The sequence below is a fragment of the Carlito syrichta genome, unplaced genomic scaffold (assembly GCF_000164805.1).
Source record: "Carlito syrichta isolate Samal-C Ts95f unplaced genomic scaffold, Tarsius_syrichta-2.0.1 Scaffold253521, whole genome shotgun sequence".
NCBI classification, from domain to species: Eukaryota; Metazoa; Chordata; class Mammalia; order Primates; family Tarsiidae; genus Carlito; species Carlito syrichta.
The window spans coordinates 98365-119231 of NW_007197617.1; the positions used below are offsets into that span (position 1 = coordinate 98365).

General features: G+C 43.2%; 1 pseudogene; it reads left to right on the forward strand.

Moving 5' to 3' along the window:
• The first annotated feature begins 9559 nt into the window (after nt 1-9559).
• Nucleotides 9560-10570, forward strand: LOC103253802 (annotated as a pseudogene).
• Nucleotides 10571-20867: the final 10297 nt, after the last annotated feature.

Below are 20867 nucleotides of genomic sequence, written 5' to 3' on the forward strand. Positions count from 1 at the left end.
CACTTCTCAAAAGAAGACACACAAGCAGCAAACAGATACATGAAAAAGTGCTCGGCCTCACTAATCATCAAAGAAATGCAAATTAAAACCACACTGAGATACCACCTAACTCCAGTCAGGATGGCCATTACCAATAACTCAAAAACAACAGATGCTAGAGAGGATGCAGGGAAAAGAGGACACTGTTGGTGGGGGTGTAAACTAGTACAGCCTCTGTGGAAAACAGTGTGGTGACTCCTAAAAGATCTAAAAATTGACCCTCCAATGACCCCGCAGACCCTCTACTGGGAATATACACGGAGGAACTCAAATCACTCTATGAAAAAGTTACTTGCACATGCATGTTTATTGAGCATTAGTCACAATAGCAGAAACATGGAACCAACCGTGCTGCCCATTGAAAGAGGTTTGGATTTTTTTTAATGTGGCACATATACACAATGGAATATTATGCAGTCATAAAGAAGTAGAAAATTATGAACTTCGCAGCAACTTGGATGGACTTAGAGTCCTATAATACTGGTTGGTCTATCACAGAAACAAAGAACTGAGTATCACATGTGCTCACTCATAAGCAGACCCTGAACAATTATCATAACACCATAAGAAAGGGATTGGCAGTTGTGGGAAACTGCCAGGGGAAAAGGGGGCACCCTTCATCAATAAGCAGACCTTATCTCAAACCAGATGAAGTGGGACCAAAGTGAGGCCCACACTTTACCTACACAATGACTATTTGTATACCCAACCCTCAGTTGTACCCCACAACTTTAAAATAAAAAATAATAATAAATAAATTTTAAAATGTTGTCATAGGCTTAGCACAGAGCAAACATTCATTAAATGACTGTGGTTAATGCTATTTTATAGCTCAGTGGAATGAGGGGGAAAAACACAGAATTTGGAGGCAGCAATTCTAAAATTGTTTTCTCCCTTAATCTGAGCTGGTTTCTGTCGCAGGCCCTGGAGGTCTAGGTCAGTGAGATGCTCTCAGAGTCTGGTGGAGGACGAGGCAAGGAAATCAGTGCAGCGTGGCCCGTGCTGGGGATCGGGCGAGGCAGTCAAGCGTCAGTCTGCAATGTCACTTAACCCCTCCAAGATCAGCGGTACATGTATAAAATGGCCACGCCGCCCAGGGTGACTGTGAGAACTGAGAGTGGTAATGTAGATAGGTGTGGTCTGCGAATTCTAGAGCCATAGAGAAGTATCCCAACATAGGCGAGGGTGCTGGGATTCAGAAACCTTGAAGCAGTATCCAAAGTGCCCCGCTGGTGGGTGGCAAGCCCAGTGTGAATCCCAGGGCTTTTCTGCACCTCCGTAGGAGCAGACAGACTCCTCGCCCCTACTTCCACTTCACTTGCCCCCCCTGCATCACTGACACCCACTGAGAGAGACACCCATAACATACTGTATGTTAGTAACTCTGCTGAATAAGCTGTAGACATCACCTCATTTACTCCTGAGAACACCCCTGTGAGGTGTTGCTTGTTCACACCTGTATACTATGTCTAGCTAAGTAGGTGCTCGATAAACATGTTTAAATGAATGAACTTCATTTACATGAAGTTGAGGTCGGTGCTATTACTAGACCCATTTTGCAAAAGAACACGCTGAGGCTCAAAGAGAGGAAACACCCTGCCAGAACCATATAAAGGCAAAACCAGACCCCATTCTCCAGCCCAGACCCAGTCATCAGCATGATCCGACAGACAGTGCTGTGGGGGGCACAGAGGGACGCACCAGGGATGGCTGCGGATGAGGCCCCAAACTGCCTAGCCTTCCAGGCTCAGATTGTATCTTCCCCAGGCACAGTCCGGCTAGCACAGGCAGGAGGCCGGTGGCTTCACCCAGTGTGGTGCTTGGGTGCCATCTTATGGCTGCTCTGAAAAGTGCAGGCTGTCCCTGGCCAGGCCAGGAGGCCTCAAGCGGCTGAGAAAGGCCAGAGCCACAGCCAGGAGAGGCCAGAGTCACCAGGCCACAGATCCTGGGTGAGGTCCCCAGCCCAGACATGGATAGGCTGTTCCAAAAGCTTCTCTCAGAGATCAGAGAGCCCCCAGAGCCCAAATAATTTGTTTATGAGTCGGGGAGGAGCCAGTATTAGGCTGCTGGAGTCACTCCTGTGTCCTAGGTCTGGACAGCAGGAAACTGAGGGCGCCTGGCTTTCTGAGGTGCTAACCCCAGATGGTCTCTCTCCTTCCCTCACACACAACACACACCCAGGAGCCACATCATGCCTCTTGCCAGATTTCCCAGTGCCCACAGCCTGCGGTCTTTGGCTCTGCAGTCTAGGTTCTTAGGGCTGGGATGCCCAGCCTGAAGGGCCATCCAAGTGAATAGTTTCCACCACCCAACCTTCATTTACATGAGACCCATAGAGGCAGGCCCTCCCAAGATCACACAGCAAGGCTTTAGCAGGCGATCCCAGCACCTGAGCCCTCAGACTGGCGGCCCGGTGGATTCTCAGAAAGGTCTCTTCTCTTAAAAGGAGACAGCAGAACAAGTACTGTAGTTCGGTCATGCATTCATTCCACCTAGTCCCTGCCGTCACCAACTCAGTATAAACATCCTTTTCCGTTTCGCTGGAGAGTAGCACCAGCCCGCCCCCAAGTTGAGCATCTTATAGGAGGAAGAGTGTAGGGATCAAGACCAGACTTGTTTTTTTTGTTGTTGTTGTTGTTTGAGGCGGACTGTCACAGGCAGTGCCTCCTTTGGATGAGTGGAGCCTTGGGATCCAGACTGTCCTACATATTCCCTTACAAATGGAGCTTGAGTGTTCATTTGGATACTCTAGCCGGGGAGCACAGCTACTTGACCAAAGAATGGGGTACTGTCATCTTCAACAGAGCACATGGAGTAGGGCGGGAGGAAGGGGACACACGCCTAACCGGCTAGATCAGCTGAATCGACCTGGTAATCAACAGGATAACAGATGTAGCAGCCAGATCACCCTCACATCCCACCTGACTTGGCCACAAGTTCCAACCCTGCCACTTGGTAGTGCTGGGCCTTGGCAAAGTGCAACCACTCTGGGCCTCTGTTTCTTTACCAGTAAAATGGATTGGATGATCATGACCAGTCCACAGCCATACCGCCCTGAAGGCACCCGATCTCATCTGATGATCACTATCTTGCAAGGAGTTGTGAGGTGTAAATGAGATATGGCATGTCCCACCCCAAATGCAGGACCTGGCCAAAGCAGGCTGGTTAAATGGGCTATTTTTTTTTTTCTTTTTAATTTTAAAGATATGGGACACAATTCAGGGTTAGGTATACAGATGTTCATTATGCAGGTATTCTTGTTGACAAGGTGTGCCCCTCCCTCCCATGGCAGTTTCCCTCAACTGCCAGTCCCCCCCGCCCTGCCCCCTCCACCTGGCAGTTTCCCACTACTTCCAATCCCTTTCTTATACTATTGTGATAACTGTTCAAGGTCCGCTTAAGAGTAAGAACATATGGGACTCTGTTCTTTGTTTCTGTGATAGATCACTGAGTATGATCGACTCCAAATCCATCCAAGTTACTGCAAAGTCCATATGTTTGTCTTTCTTTATGGCTGCATAATATTCTGCTGTGTATGTGTACCGTATTTTTTTTATCCAGTCCAGCTTCAAGGGGCAGCATGGTTGGTTCCATGTTTTTGCTATTGTGAATAGAGCAGCAACAAACATGCCTGTGCAGGTGTCTTTTTTGTAGAATGATTTGAGTTCCTCTGAGTATATTCCCAATAAGGGGATGGCTGGGTTAAATGGACTATTTCTTCCCTGTAACCCCTGGCCAGCCAGGGGAAAAGTCAACTGAGGGAGACTAGAGGAGTCTAAAGCCCTCCAGTCACAACTGATAACAGGGCCCTGATGCCCAGAATGTCTCAAAATCAGACCCCAGGCTCAGGTCAATCAGGGCAGACCCTTTGGAATCAGGCAGCTGGTATTCCTCAGTGCGCCGAAGTTTCTTCCTTTGGGGCTCACAGAAGAGACCCACAGGTGATTCTGTTAAGAGGAGGCACCCGGTACAGGGAAGCACCATGGCTAGAGGCAGGGCTCAGGGGCCAGCCCAGCTCTACTCACCACCTCCCACTGAAAGACCTCTAGCTAGGCCCCTCCCTCTAACCGAGGCAGGGCTGAGTCCCTGAAGCCTGTCTGAAGGCATCTGTCCCCATCCTGCATGGGGGAAGATTAGAGAGTTGACCCACTGAGAGGGAAGTCTTCTCGCCTGGGCCAGGGGCCTGCTGCCTTGTGGAAGTTATCTTAGTCTGTTTTGTGTTGTTATACCTGAGACTGAGTAATTTATAAAGAAAAGAAATGTTTGGAAGGCTGAGGAGGAAGGATCGCCGGAGCCCAGCAGGTCGAGGCTGTGGTGGCCGGGAGCGGCCACTGCACTCCAGTCTGGGTGACAGAGTGAGACTCCAACTCAAAAAAAAAAGAAAGAAAGAAAAGAAATGTATTTGGCTCATGGTTCTGGAGGCTGGGAAGTTCAAGGGCACAGTGCCCGCATCTGCTCAGCATCTGGCGAGGGCCTTCTTGCTGCATCATCTCATGGCAGAAAGTGGAAGGGCAAGCAAGCTTGAGAGGAAGGGGCCCCAACTCACCCTTTATCAGGAACTCACTCCCACCATAATGAACCCACTCTTGTGACAACAGCATTAATCCATTCATGAGGACTAAGTTTATGAGGCAGGTCTTGAACCCGCGGGCTCAGGCAATCCAGATAACGTTTTAATTATTGTAGAGATGAGGTCTTGCCAAGTTGCCCAGGTGGGTCTGGAACACGCGGGCTCAGGCAATCCAGTCACCTCAGCCTCCCAAAGGCACGGGATTACAGGCTGAGCCACTGAGCCTGGCTCCTAATCACTTCTTAAAGGTCCCTCCTCTCAACCTGTTGCTTTAGGGATTACGTTTTCAACACATGAACTGTGGGGGATGCATGCAAACCATAGCAGAAAGTTTCCTTGGCCCCTTCCCTAGAGGAGGAGCTAAGTTGGAGAGGCCAGGGGATCTTCTAAGGAGACAGAGACCCATTTTCAAGACAACACATCAGGGCCAGGGGGTATCAAGCTGAGGGAGTAGGGTGGGCAAGAGGAGGGGAGGCTGGCTAGTCCTAGTGCCATGGACTCCTCTTGTGGAGAGAAGAATCTGCCCCAATCTACCCAGTACTGAGGGGCCCTCCAACTCCCAGGGTGGGCTCAGAAGACAAGAGGAGTTAGGAAACCAGTCCCAGACCTGATTCAGTTACCAAGTGGCTATGAGACTGCTTGCTTTAAGACTCAGTTCTCTTATCTGTAAAGTGGGCTGACACCACCTACCTCGCAGGTATATTTGGAAAATCAAGCCCGTTGAGGGACATGAAAGAGATTTCTAAACTATTATCATAGGAATTTCATTAGAAACATCAGAAGTTTGATCCAGAAAGGGAAAGGCTATGAGAGGACACCTTTCTATGGAAATAAAAGGCCCTGACTCAAGGGCACCCGCCAGAACTTGTGTCAGATCTCAAGCTTCTTGATTTACCTTTTTGGCTGCCTTCCTACAGGGCACTCAAGGTGAGGCCCTGTGTGCTCAGCTTCCTGGGACTGGGTGATGGGGTAGGGGTAGAAAGATAGAGGTTGGAAACTCTTAGAAGCCTTACCCAAAGTCAGAGTGCTGCAAACCAACAGTGAACAAAGGAAGGGGCTGACTCAGAGCATCAGCTTGAGACGCCAACCACGCCTCCAGCTGAGGGACTACCCACATATTCATGTGCCCTGAGGAAAGGCTACCCTGTCCACAGCCTCGCCACTGCAGGCTGTCACTGATTAGGCCAAAACACAAGCCATTGGCAGCAGCCCTGGTTCCCTCAACAGCATAACCACCACACATTTTCATGTACCCCAAAGACAGCCTCCTCTCCCCCACAGTCAACAACACTGCAGGCTATTGCCACTGGGCAAAGCATGAGAAAAGTGTACCTGCTGCCACTGAAAGCAACACTGCTCTCCTCAGTGGCAGGGCAGTGGTGGTGACCCCACCTGAGCATTCTGCCAGGAGCCTGGGGATCGCCCCACCTATGTCTACTATAGCCAGTGCCTGGATGTACCGTTGCATTACCAGGGGCCTGAGGACAGGTCTTCTCAGCTTGGCTCTCCAACCTGGTGCCCAAGCATCTCATCTGGTGGCCTGGGGATTGCCCAACCCAGTCTACCATCGTGTGCCCCCTAGCACCCCTTCTGAGGGTCTGAGGTCAAGCCCACACAACCTCCCTCTACCACCACAGCTGGTACCCACTCACATGCCTGCAGGCCTGGGGACTGGCCCATCCAGCCTCTTATAGCCACCAGAAATCATTTGATAAAATGAAGGGAATAAGACCCTGCATACCAATAGTAATCTTGAATGTAAACGGATCAAATTTTCCACTTAAAAGGTATTAGACTGACTAAATGGATTTTTTAATGACTCAACTGTATAAGGCCTAAAGAAACTCATCATAATTGTAAAGACACATAAAGACTGAAAGTAAAGGGATGGGAAAAGATATTCCATACAAATGGAAATCAAAAGTGAGCAGGAACACTTCTCAAAAGAAGATATATGGGCAGCCAACAGAGGCATGAAAAAGTGCTCAACCTCACTCATCATCAGAGAAATGCAAATCAAAACCACACTGAGTTACCACCTAACCCCACTAAGAATCATTAATAAACAACAGCAGATACTGGCAAGGTTGCAGAGAAAAAGGAACGCTTCTACACTGCTGGTGGGAATCCAAACTAGTGCAACCTCTTGGAAGACAGTATGGTGATTTCTGAAAGAACTAGAAATTGACCTTCCATATGACCCAGCAATCCCCCTATTGGGAATATACCTGATGGAACTCAAATCATTCTACAAAAAATATACCTGCAGACGCATGTTTGTTGCAGTTCTATTCACAATAGCAAAAACCAACCATGCTGCACATCAAAGCTGGACTGGATTAAAAAATGTGATACATATACACAATGGAATATTATGCAGCCATAAAGAAATACAAACATACGGACTTTGCGGCAACTTGGATGGACTTAGAGTCTATCATACTCAGTGACCTATCACAGAAACAAAGAACAGAGTCCCATATGTTCTCACTCATAAGCGGACCTTGAATAATTATCAAATACTATAAGAAAGATTAGGCAGTAGTGGGAAACTGTCATGGAAGGGAGGGGCACACCTCATCAACAAGGGTACCTGTATAATGAATATTTGTATACCTAACCCTGAATTGTACCACATATCTTTAAAATAAAAAAAATTTTTTTAAAGTGAGTAGGAGTAGCTATGTAAAAGGACACCAAATAAAACCCCAGAATTTATTTATAAAAAATTGTGTATTTATTCTTATATGGTTACACGTCAGTCACCTTCAAAGTACTCTCCGTGTGATGCAATATACGTATCAAGATGCTTTTTCCGCTGCTCAAAACAGTATGTGAACTCATTGATTTTGATGCCTTTGAGTGCTTCGCCATTTTTTTGTTTCACCTCTTCTACATCAGCAAAACGTTTTCCTTTGAGAACTTTTTGCATCTGGGGAAACAAAAAAAGACGTTCAGGGTGAGATTGGGTGAATAGGGGGGGTGGAATATGGGGGTCATGCTGTTTTTGGTCAAAAACTGCTGAACACTCGGTGTGGTATGTGTGGGTAAATTGTCATGATAGAAGAACCAGTCACCTGTTTGCCACAACCCCAGGATGTTTCTTCCACAAATCATGATGCAACCTTCTCAAAACTTCCAGATAAAAACTTTGGTTTACCATGGTTGACTAAACTGAAGAAAATGCGGTACGAGTTTGTCAAGCCATCTTGGAAGGTTGCCATCGGACTACTGATGAACTTGTGGAGTTGACTGAGGTGTCATGGAATTCCTGTCAGCAAATTTTATCTCAAAATTTGGCCATTAAACAAGTCTCAGCAAAAGTTCTGCCTCACTTGCTCACACCTGAACAAAGAGACAATCACTTGGCTGCAGGCCATACTTTGAAGGGGTAGTTGGAGGCTGACCCTGATTTTTTTTTCCAAAGTCATTACTGGAGATGAAATCTTGGTGCTAGGATTACAATCCCAAAACAAAAGAGCAATCTAGCCAATGGAAAGCTGCCACTTCCCTATGACTCCCCCCCCCGCAAAAAAAGCATGACAAGTAAAATGTGAACACAATAATCATTTGTTTCTTTGATGTGAGCAGGATTGTGCACTTGGAATTTATTCCTCCTGATCAGATGGTCAATCAAAGTTTTTATCTGGAAGTTTTTTAAAACGTTGCATCACAATCTGTGGAAGAAACGTCCCAAGTTGTGGCAAACAGGTAACTGGTTCTTCCATGTGAAAACACACCTGCCCACACTGCATTGAGTATTCATCAGTTTTTGACAAAAACAGCATGATCCCTGTAGCTAATTCACCTGATCTTGCCCCAAGTGACACTTTTTGTTTCTCCAGATGAAAAAAGTCCCCAAAGGGAAATGTTTCGCTGATGTGAAAGAGTTGAAACAAAAAACAGCAGAGCACCAAAAGGCATCAAAATTGACAAATTCAAAAACTTTGAGCAGTGGAAAAAGCATCTCAACAGGTGTATTGCATCCAATGGAGAATACTTTGAAGGTGGCTGAAGTTTAAACATGTAAGAATACATACACAATTTCTATAAATAAATTCCAGTTGCTTTGGATCCCCCCTCATACTTAAGAACAGATAACACAGACTTTATATCAAAAACAGTAAAAAGAAACAAAAGCATTCAATATATAATTATAAAGGGAAAGATTTGGCAAGAGGAAATAACAATTCTAAGCATATACGCACCCAACATTATAGCACCCAAATTTATAAAGTAAATATTATTAGGTCTAAAAAGAGAAAGAGACTTTAATACAATAGTTGAGGAATTCAACACCCTACTCTCAGCATTAGACAGATCATCCAGACATAAAATCAACATAGAAACATTGGCTTTAAACCACACTTTAGACCAAATGGGCCTAACAGATATTTACAGAATATTCCATCCAACAGCTACAGAATACACCTTCTCATCAGCACACGGAATATTCTCCAGGGTAGAACATGTGTTAGGACACGAAATGAGCCTTAATAAATTTTCAAAAATCATATCAAGTATCTTTCTAGATCACAGTGGAATAAAACTGGAAGTTAATAACAAGAGGAATTTTGGAAACTGAAAAAACACATGGAAATTAAACAACATGCTCCCAAATTACCATTAGGTCAAGAAAGAAATTAAGGAGAAAATAAAAAACTTTCTTGAAACAAATGAAAATCAAAACACAGCATACCAAAACCTATGATTTACAGGAAAATCAGTGCTAAGAGGGAAGTTTACAACAATAAATGCCTACGTCAAAAAGTAGAAATATTTCATATAAACAATATAACAATGCGCCAAAAGGAACTAGAAAAGCAAGAACAAACACAACCCAAAAGTAGCAAAAGAGGAAAAAAAGCAATAAAGACCAGAGCATCAGGCCTGCCCCAACCTCCCGCATGGTTCAGACCACTGGCTAAGTTACATCAGCAAAGCCCGAGGATGCACCTTGGAGATGACCTGGACGGAGACCTCCTGGCGCCAGCAGTTCCTCTGTGGCCCCTATGCGGGGGGGGAGGGCTCGGCAAGAGAGATGACACACGGGAAGTCGCCCCGCTCGCCTCTACTCAAGCTGGTCCCACTGCTGCGAGTCGCTTTGGGGCTGCAGCCTGGCCAGACAAAGACCTGGGCGATCGCCACAAGGAGCCACTGGCGCCCACCCAGCAGTTGCAGCTGCCGAGCCGGCCCAGGCGGTGAAAGGACTTACACCAGCAGCCCCAGTTCATACGCATAAAGAAAAGTCAGCTACCCAAACTAGCTTGCGATTCATCCACACATCTGTGGCTGCCACATGGGTCATTGTGTCTGAGCTGAGTGATAAGACGTTTCTCATAGCAGCCATCATGGCCATGCAGTACAACTGCTTGCCCGAACCAGCGTGTGCCATGCTCGCCTTGGGCCTGATGGCCTGCTTATCAGTTCTGTTTGGCCATGCCACCACAGTCATTCCCAGGGTGTATACATACTATGTGTCAATGGCACTGTTTGACATTTTTGGCATTAGAATGCTTCAAGCAGTCTTAGAGATGAGCCCTGATGAGGATCAAGAGGAGCTGGAAGAAGACCAAGCAGAATTAAAGAAGAAAGATGAGTTTCCGCGAATCAAACTCTTCAATGGACAAGGAGATGTAGAAACTGGTACACGCATAGCCATTCCTCAGAAGAAGTGGTTGCATTTTATTCCACTCATTTTTGTTCAAGCTCTTACGTTAACATTCTTAGCAGAATGGAGCGATTGCTCTCAACCAACCATGATTGTTTTGGCTGCTGCAGAGGCTCCCTGTGGCGTTGCACTGGGTGGGACCGTGAGGCACTGCCTGTGCACGGGCCTGGCAGTCATCGGAGGAGGTATGATGGCACGGAAGATCTGTCAGAACTGTGATCATTATAGGAAGCATCTTTTTTGCGTTTGCATTTTCTGCTCTATTTTTAAATCCTGATTCTGGTTTTTAACAAGTCATTTGCTCATCTGTATTTAAGATAGGTGACTCTTGTCCTTCTGTACACAGTGTACATTACAACTAAAAGTAATGGAAAATACTGTATTGTGTAGCATCGATTTGTGAGTTTGGCCCATTTCATGAAAGTATGAGATCCAAAAGAGATAATCATTGATTCTATTTGTGACATGGATTTTTAAAAGAATCCTGACATCTGAGTGTGGGTTTTTCTTCAGCATAATTATGTTAATACTAGACCCATTTCTTCTTTGGGACATACAGAACTGTTGTTCAGTGGAGCCAGCACTCAATCTTATTTCAGCACTAACCCTTTATAAGGAATATACATTTTCTCCTTGATCACTTGGGTGTTTGCTTTAAAATTCTTCTTGGAGAAAGAATGAATTAATTTCTACTTGCAAAACATTTCCCTGAGCCAATAAGCAGTAGTTGAAGCATCAGTCTTTCCAAAATGAGGTTATTTGTTTTAAAAAGAGACAAATATGATATTACTCTTATTTATATCAATAGCATGATGCAAGAACTGTCTGTCGGTCCATCCTTCCTCTTTTTCTTTTTTAATTGAGTAGGACACCCAGTACAAAACAGTCAATATTAGACCATGTGGAATTACCAAATAAAAAAAGAGAACACATGAATGTATTCATATTTTTTCTACACTGAATAAACAATGTAATATAGATACAAGCTCATGGATCAAAGAATTAATATTGTTAAAATGACTATACTGTCCCTCAAAAAATCCACAAATTCAGTGCAATCCCTATTAAAAATCAATGATATTCTTCACAGAAATTTTAAATGTGCTAATATTAACATTCTTAGCAGAATGGGGTATTTGCTATCAACCAACCACGACTGTTTTGGCATCTAGAGAGGCTCCCTGTGGCATTGCAGTGGGTGGGACCATAGGGCATTAACTGTCCCCAGGCATTTGAATGGAACCACAAAAGACCCCAAATAGCCAAAGCAATTCTAAGCAAAAAGAACAAAGCTGAAGGCATCACATTTCCAGACTTCAAAAAATACTACAAAGCTGTAGTAACCAAAACAGCATGGTACTGATATAAAAAGAGACACATAAAACAATAGTGCTGAATAGAAAACCCAGACATTAACCCACATATCTACAGCCAACTAATTTTTGGCAAAGGTACATTTTACTCTTCAATAAATGGTGCTGGGAAAACTAAATATTCATCTGCAGAAGAATGAAAGTAGATCCCACATCTTGCCCTATACAAAAATCCACTCAAAATAATTTTTTCCAGTAGTTTTACAGTTTCAGCTCATATGTTTAGGGGAATGCTTTAGAAACTGAACTGGAAAAAAATGTTATGAATAAGACCTCAAAAGCACAGGCAACAAAAGCAAAAGTAAACAAACGGGGGCATATCAAGCTAAAAACTTCTGCACAGCAAAGGGAACAATCAGCAAAATGCAAATACAACCTACAGAATGGGTGAAAACATTTGCACACTATTCATTCAACTGGGATTAATATCCAAAATATACAAGGAACTCAAAGATCTCAACAGAAAAAAAAAAAAAAAAACCTGATTTAAAAATGGGCAAATGATTCAAATAGGCATTTCTTGAAAGAAGACATACAAATGGCCAACAGATAAACAGGAAAATGCTCCACATCACTAACCATCAATGAAATACAAATCAAAACCACAATAAGATATCATCCTCATTAGGATGGCAATTATGAGAAAGACAAAAAAATAACAAATGCTAGCAAGGATGTGGAGAAAAGGAAACTCATACACTGTCGGTGGGAATGTACATTAGTACAGCCAGTATGGAAATAAACAGTATGGTGGCTTCTGAAAAAAAAAAAATAGAACTATCATATGATCCAGTAATCCCACTACTGGGTATTTATGTGAAAAAAAAATTCAGTATATCAACCTTCACTCCCATATTTATTGTAGCACTATTCACAATAGCAAAGATATGAAATCAACCTAATTGTCCCATCAACAGATGGCTAAATAAAGAAAATGTAGTGTAGTTACACAATGGAATACTATTCAGTCATAAACAGAATAAAATCATGTCATGTGCAGAAACATGGATGAAACAGGAGATCGTTGTGTTAAGCAGAATAAGCTAGGCACAGAAAGACAAATATCACATGTGAGAGCTAAAAAAGTTGATCTCATGGAGATAGAAAGCAGAACAATGGCTACCAGAGGCTGGGAAGGGGTTTTGAGGGTGCATGAAGAGAGGATGATTACTGTGTACAAACACACAGTTAGATAGAATGAATAAGTTTTAATGTTTGATAGCAGAGTGTACTGATGATAGTTAGCACCAATGCATTGTGTACTTCAAAATTGCTAGAAAAAAGAACTTGAAATGCTCCCAATATGTAGAAATGACAAATAGTCAAGATGATGGATGCTCCAAATACCCTGACTTGATCATTACACATGGATGTAACAAAATATCACATATACCCCATAAATATGAACAAGTATTATCCTTAATAAAAATTTTTACACTAAAAAAAAAAATGGATGATGCCCTCGAGGCAGACTTCAGGGAGATGCCTGTGCCCAAAAATGCTACTCCCCATGCCAGAATATCCACCACCATTTCTCTGGAAGCCAACCAAGCCATCATCAGACTTTTGTCCATGAAGTGTGAGAAAGCTTCAGATTCCACTGGAGAGCAGGTTTTTATATAGAAAAGGTGCAGAGAGTATGAGTCCTCTGACCATCTTGACTGGGAGAGAAATCTGAGGAGGAGAGTTTAGGGCAGAGTGCCATGGGGGCCAAGCAGTGGGAAGAGGAGAGAGACAGTAGGCTTCCCCTTAGTCCTGGGGTGGGAGATGGGGACTGCTAAGGGGAGATGGGGACTGTTAAGCTGCCCTGCGTGCCCTCTACAGTGGGGTGCAGTGTGAGTCTCAGACTCGAGAGACTCTTCATGCTGTAGGTACTTGGAGTGGCTGGGACAAGAGCCGTAAGGGAGGGCTTCCCAGATCTGGTGGCACAGGATCTGAGGTCCTGGCACAAGCACAAGCAGTAGCAGGTGAAGCTGAGGGAGGAAGGACAAGTCAGGCAGAGGGTAGGAGGCAAAATTCAAGTCATTTGACCTTGAGACTAGAGACCCCTGGGAGGGGGAGGGATGAGAGCCTTGAATGCCTGGCAAGGAAGCCAGGACTTCACCTGCTAGGCAGTAGGAAGCCTCTGCAGGGTCTTAATAGGGTGACAAGGCCAGGTTTGCTTTCTCAAAGTATTCTTCTAGCAGGACTGAATGAAGTAAAGAGCTGGATGGAGTGGTAGGGATAGGCCTACCATGAGGCCTGAAGAGGACCCAGGGAAAAGACCTTAGGAGCCACATGGGAGAGGAGACCGGCAGTGGTTTTGGCAGGACTTGGTGCCCAACCAGATGACAGAGTGAGGGAGTGATGGGTGAACAGGATGGGACCTGACCCGGGCTCAGGCCCTGAGGCAGACTCCCATGAAAGGAGCTTGAGAAGAGGAGTTTGCGGGGCGTGGGAGGGTGGGAAGGCGTTGGGGCCAGTGGTGGCCACGTTGCCCTTGATGCTCATGTCCCCACCTCACATCTTCTCTCCCAGCCCCATTCTGCACCCAGCTCCCTTCTTCCTCCTACAAACATTATAGAAGTACCACTGGTCCCTCAAAAATCCCCACATAGTAAGTACTCAATAGAAGGTGCACTTTCTTGGAACATTTGGTTCCTCATTGCTGACATTTAGAAACTGCCTGCTAGACAGTTCAATTCCTGACCCCAGTTTGGGCAGAACTGCCCCTTGGGTGGGCTGTAGGTTGGAGTATGAGGTCTAAATTCTCTATCTTTGTTTAGTCTTTAGCTCCAGAGCAGGGAACTTGGGTAGCACCAGGAGGAAGGGCCTGACCTGGCTGTCAGGAGACCAGGCTCCATGCTGGTCCTGTGGCATCCCTAGACTGAAGGCTAGGTAGCTGGCTCTCGTGCAAGGACACTGTCCATTGACTGAGCTGGAGTCTGGCTCCCTGGGGAAGAGAAGCAAAGGTGCATTTAACCACACTCAGGGAGCTCCCCGGTTCTCTGTGTTCCTGCTTGACAGTGCTGGGTTAAGTACCAGCTCTGGGGTCAGTCCAGGAGGGCAGCGGGGCTAGGGTGGAGGTTCTTGCCAGGCAGGTGATGGCAGAGTGAGAGATGAGCAGGGCAAGCCCAAGGTTTTGCTTAGTTCACTCCCTCACTTCTACTCTCCAATCTTGTTTGATGTTGTTGTTTCTATAATTTTCTTCATGGGGCTTTCCCAAGCTCAGGTGTCTCCTTGAGGTGTGGTGGCAGTGAGAGGGACCATGGCTTTGGAGTTCCAGTCCCACCCCCACCAACTCTCAGCTATACGTCTTTAGGCTTCTTGCACTCACCTGCCCCCGCTAACTCGAACACTGGCTCTCAGATGAGAGATCTGCTTCTCTGGAAAGCCTTCCTTGCCTGCAGAGGCTGAAGTAGAGATCTCCTCTGGGCTCCCATAGTGCTCTGGTCCCTTCCCAGGGGACTCTAAGCAACTTGGGTTCAGAAACCACATCTAGTGCACCCACGAAGCCTCAGTGCCTAGCAGACTACCCAGTTCATAATGTGTCCAAAAAAATGTTGAAAGAACAAATAAATGGATGGATAAAAAGTGAACTCATGTGTCTGGCCCAGTTCTAATGCCTGCCTAATAGAGATGCTGTGGCCAGTGAATGAGAGGAAACTCTAGTGAAAGCATTTCACAGGGCCCAGAACATGAGAGATTCTCAAAAAAATGTGAGTTTTCTTCTGCTCCTTCCTATGAAAACAACCCTGAGAAGCTATTTCTAAAATGAATAGAAGACAGACCAAGGGAGTGCCACTGCATGAGAGAGATTCAGCCCTAAATAAGGACAGACATGCAGGTAAAGTCGCCCACTCATGGAACCAATGGCCTCAGTACATAGAATGAGCAACTTGTCACTAGAGCTGGGAAAGTGGAGGGAACTCAACTCGCAGCAGAGCAGGATGAACACAGTGACCTCTACTGACCTCTGCTGCATTTGGTTGTGAATATGCTGCTGAATATGGCTCCATAATTTTGCGACTCTGTTTTGCCTGGTCCTAGAGACCCAGAAACAGATGGGAAGAGCCCCCCTTCTGTCCTAGTGCGGGCACTCGGGCATGGATGCTATCACTGCCCCCAGGCACTGGCAGGTTGGCAGTTCCCATCTTTCTTAAGCTCCTTGTGTGTGGGCAAAAAATCTTCCTTCTTTGATGGCCTAGGTTTCTGAGGTCCTAATCCTTCATCTGAGTTTTTGATAAATCAGTGAGGCAAATGCCTAGCAAGAATGGGGTCTGAGTGAGGACAGAAGCATTATTTTTGTTATGGGATTCAGTCTGTGGCAGAACCAACCACTTCTCCAAAAGAGTAATGTGTTTACCTAGTGTGTGTCTCCGAGTGTTTCCATGAGTGCGTGTTTTGAGATACGCTAGGTGGAACATGACTCAAAAATCTCACCAGCATTACAGAGTCAATCTTTGGGTTAAGGTATTTAATTGCTCTGTGGAAATGCAAATCTACATATAGGAGTCTATGCTGATAAATGTGTAATTCTTTATGAAATAAACAAGTCTCCAGAGGATGTAATTTTTCAAATTATATTTTTCAAATTTAATTAAGAAGAGATTCAAAATCTGAGTAGATTAACTACCAAGAAAGAAATCAGAAAACATTAACAAATAAATTATTACCCAAAAAAAGAGCAGTCTATGCCCAGATTGTTTTATGGGTTTTTCCCCAAACTTCCAAGGATGAAAAATTCCTTTGCTATAAAAACTATTCTAGAACACCGAAGTTAAAATAGGAAATTGAGTCAACTGATTATAAAACTAGCCTATGTGATTCCAAAACCTCATAAAGACAGTTCCAAAAGAGAAACCTATAGATCTATTCTAAGCAAGATAATAATAAATAATAATAATAATAAATAATAATAAACCAGTTTCTGTAGCATTTAAAAATATAATCACTATGTATTATATCTGCTGGTCAACAGATCAAATTTTTAAAGCATTGACCCACTAGAATTGATGCCAAAGAAGCACTGGAAAATAATTCCTGGTTTGTTTTTTTTTTCATTATGAAAAATTAGGGCCAAGTGCATGGCTCACACCTGTATTCCCAGTGTGGCCCTGGCCCAAACCTGTAATCCCAACAATTTGGAAGGCCAAGGAGGGAGAATCACTTGAGGTCAGGAGTTTGTGACCAGCCTGGGCAACATAGCAAGACCCTGTATCTACACACACACAAATATATATATATGCCAGGCGTGGTGATGTTCACCTGCAATCCCAGCTACTCAAGAGCCTGAGGTGGGAGATTCGCCTGAGCCCAGAAGTTTGAGGATATGATGAGCCTGAAAGACACTCCAGCCTGAAAGACAGAGCAAGACCCTGTATCTTAAAATAAAATATAATTTTAAAATGTTATAAAAAGAGAAAAAAACTAGAATCAGGAGGATACATCATTAATATAAAAAATAACATTATCTCAAATCAGCAAGCAACATTTTACCTAATAAAGAAACTGGAATCCTAATTAAAAATTGGTGAAAAAATTAAAATACCTTTTCTTTTTTTCTTTTTTTCTTTTTTTATTATAAAGATATGGGGTACAATTCAGGGTTAGTTATACAAACGTTGATTATGCAGGTACCCTTGTTGATGAGGTGCACCCCTCCTTCCCCTAGCAGTTTCCCTCAACTGCCAATCCCACCCCCACTCCGACAGTTTCCCACTACGGCCAATCCCTCTCTTATAGTATTATAATTGTTCAAAGTCCACTTTTGAGTGAAAACATGATACTCTTTGTTTCTGTAATAGATCACTGAGTATGAGCGACTCCAAATCCATCAAAGTTGCTGCAAAGTCCATATATTTGTCCTTTTATGGCTGCATAATATTCCATTGTGTATATGTACCACATTTTCTTTATCCAGTTCAGCTTCAATGGGCAACATGGTTGGTTCCATGTTTTTGCTATTATGAATAGAGCTGCAACAAACATACGTGTGCAGGTATCTTTTTTGTAGAATGCTTTGAGTTCCTCCAGGTATATTCCCAATAGGGGAACTGCTGGGTTCTATGGAAGGTCAATTTCTAGTTCTTTCAGAAATCGCCACACTGTCTTCCAAAAGAGGTTGCACTAGTTTGCATTACCACCAGCAGTGTGGAAATGTTCCTTTTCCTCCACAAACTTTGCCATCATCTGTTGTTGTTTGCCTTATTAATGATGGCCATTCTTACTGGGTGGTAGGTGGTATCTCAATGTGGTTTTTATTTGCATTTCTCTGATGATGAGTGAGGTTGAGCACTTTTTCATGTGTCTGTTGGTTGCCCATATATCTTCTTCTGAGAAGTGTCTACTCATGTCTTTTACCCACTTTTTTTTTTTAATAATCGATATTTTTTATTTTGATATTGTGGGGTACAGTCAAGGGTTAGGTTTACAAATATGCTTCATTCAGGCCCCCTTGTTGATAATTGGTGTCTCCCCGTCCTCCAGACAGATGTTTACTACCATTAGTCCTATCTCCCCCCCATAGTTTCCCAACACTGTCAGTCATTTTCTTATAGTAGTGCATTGGATGATCAAGGTCCACTATATGAGTGAGAATATGTGGTACTCAGATCTTTGTTTCTGTGAGAGGTCACTCAGTATTATAGACTCTAGCTCCATCCAGGTTGCTGCAAAATTCATGATTTTGTTCCTTTTTATGACTGCATAGTATTCCATCGTGTATATATACCACATTTTTTTAATCCAGTCCTCTTTTGATGGACATCGTGGTTGGTTCCAGGTTCTTGCTATTGTGAACAATGTTGCAATAAACATTCGCGTGCAGGTATCTTTTTTATAGAGTGATTTCAGTTCTTCAGGGTATATTCCCAGTAGGGGGATTGCAGGGTCATATGGGAGGTTGATGTTTAGAGCTTTTAGGAATCGCCACACTGCTTTCCACAGAGGTTGCACTAGTTTACACTCCCACCAACAGTGTAGAAGTGTTCCCTTTTTGCCACACCCTCTCCAGCAGCTGTTATTTTTTGAGTTGTTGATAATTGCCATTCTGACTGGGGTTAGGTGGTGTCTCAGTGTGGTTTTGATTTGCATCTCCCTGATGATTAATGAGGTTGAGCATTTCTTCATGTGTCTGTTGGCTGCTCGGATGTCTTCCTTTGTGAAGTGTCTGTTCATATCTTTTGCCCACTTTATAATGGGGTTGTTTGTTTTTTTCTTTTCAGCATGTTTGAGTTCCTTGTAGATCCAGGATGTTAAGCCTTTGTCAGACCTGGAGTTGGCAAATACTTTTTCCCAGTCTGTAGACTGTCTTCCTGCTCTCTTGATGGTTTCTTTGGCTTTGCAGAAGCTTGTCAGTTTAATGAGGTCCCACTTATCTATCTTATCCCTTATGGCCTGTGGGTTTCGAGTTTTGTTCAGGAATTGGATGCCAGTTCCAATTTCCATGAGTGTATGTCTTTCATTTTCTAAGGTTCTTATGGTTTGAGGTTTTATATTTAGGTCCCTGATCCATTTGGAGTTAATTTTGTGTATGGGGATAGATAGGGGTCCTGTTACAATCTTCTGCATGTGGTCAGCCAGTTTTCCCAGCACCCTTTACTGAATAGGTTCTCCTCTCCCCAGTGGTAGGTGGTGGAGGCTTTGTTGGTTGAGAAATTGAGGTCTTGCCTCTGGAATCTCAATTCTATTCCATTGGTCTATATGCCTGTTCCTATACCAATACCAAGCTGTTTTGATGATTGTAGCCTTATAGTAAAGTTTGAAGTCTGGTAATGTGATACCACCTGCTTTGTTTTTCTTTGCTGAGGATTGTTCTGGCAATTCTTGGTCATTTGTGTTTCCATATGAATTCCTGTGTTGTTTTTTCTAGGTCTGAGAAGAATGTTGCTGGTAATTTGATAGGTATTGCATTGAATCTGTAGATTGTCTTAGGTAAGATGGACAATGTTAATTCTTCCAATCCATGAACATGGGATATTTTTCCACTTGTTTGTGTCATCTTTGATTTCTTTGAGCAGAGTTTTGTAGTTTTCATTGTAAAGGTCTTTCACGTCTCTGGTTAGGAAGATGCCAAGGTATTTCATTTTTTTTTTTTTTTTTTGAGGCTATTTTGAATGGAATTGTACTTCTTATTTGGGTTTCTGTTTTACCCACTTTTTAATAGGCTTGTTTGTTTTTATCCTTTCAGCATGTTTGAGTTCCTTGTAGATCCTAGATATTAGACCTTTGTGAAATAAACAGTTGACAAATATTTTTTCCCATTTTGTAGGCCGTCTCCCTGCTCTCTTCATGGTTTCTTTTGCTTTGCAGAAGCTCATTAGTTTGATGAGGTCCCACTTGTCTATCTTATTTCTTAAGGTATGGGCTAAAATATCTTTTCTTATTATTACTTTTTAATATTGTTCTGGAAGTTCTGGTTCATGAAATAAGATATAAAACAGAAATAAAAGTCTAGTCATTGTAAACAAAAGAAAAGACAGATGATAACTCTCCCTAGAATAGAATAGATTCCAATAGAATCAACTGAAAAAAGTTTTCAATTAATAAAGTGGCAATACATGAGATAAACATGTAAAATCAATATCTTTCCTATGTAAAATTGTTGTGAATTCAAAACTATGATAGGAAATTGTTGTATGCTCAGTGGTAATAAATAGCAAAATACCTAGGAATAAACTTCAAAAGGAATGTGGGAAACCTGTTTATTATTCAGCAAATAATTACTGTCTCATATGTATCAGATTTTGCATTTGGTTCCTGGAATATAAACATGAGCAAGATAGACAGAGCTCCTGCTGTTGTGAACCTGTACAAATAAAACTGTAAAACTGCTGAGCGGTATAAAACAAGGCTTAAAATTTATAATTCCACTTGTACTTGAAGAAAAAACAGAATATTGTCAAGATGTCGATCCTCCATGAATTACTTCATAGATTAATGAAATCCCAATTTTTAAAATTACTATGTTTTTTAAATTGGCAAAACTATTCCAAAGGTTGGAAAGATAAAATGGGAATAACAAAAATAAGATTTTTTTTAATGAAAGCACTTGTGGAGATAAGTTCTTTTTCAAATCAAAATAAATTATGATGCTATAGTGATTAAAATAGTACATTACTTTTACAACTCAATTATATTACTTTATTTTTTATTTTAAAGATATGGGGTACAATTCAGGATTAGGTATACAAATGTTCATTATGCAGGGACCCTTGTTGATGAGATGTGGCCC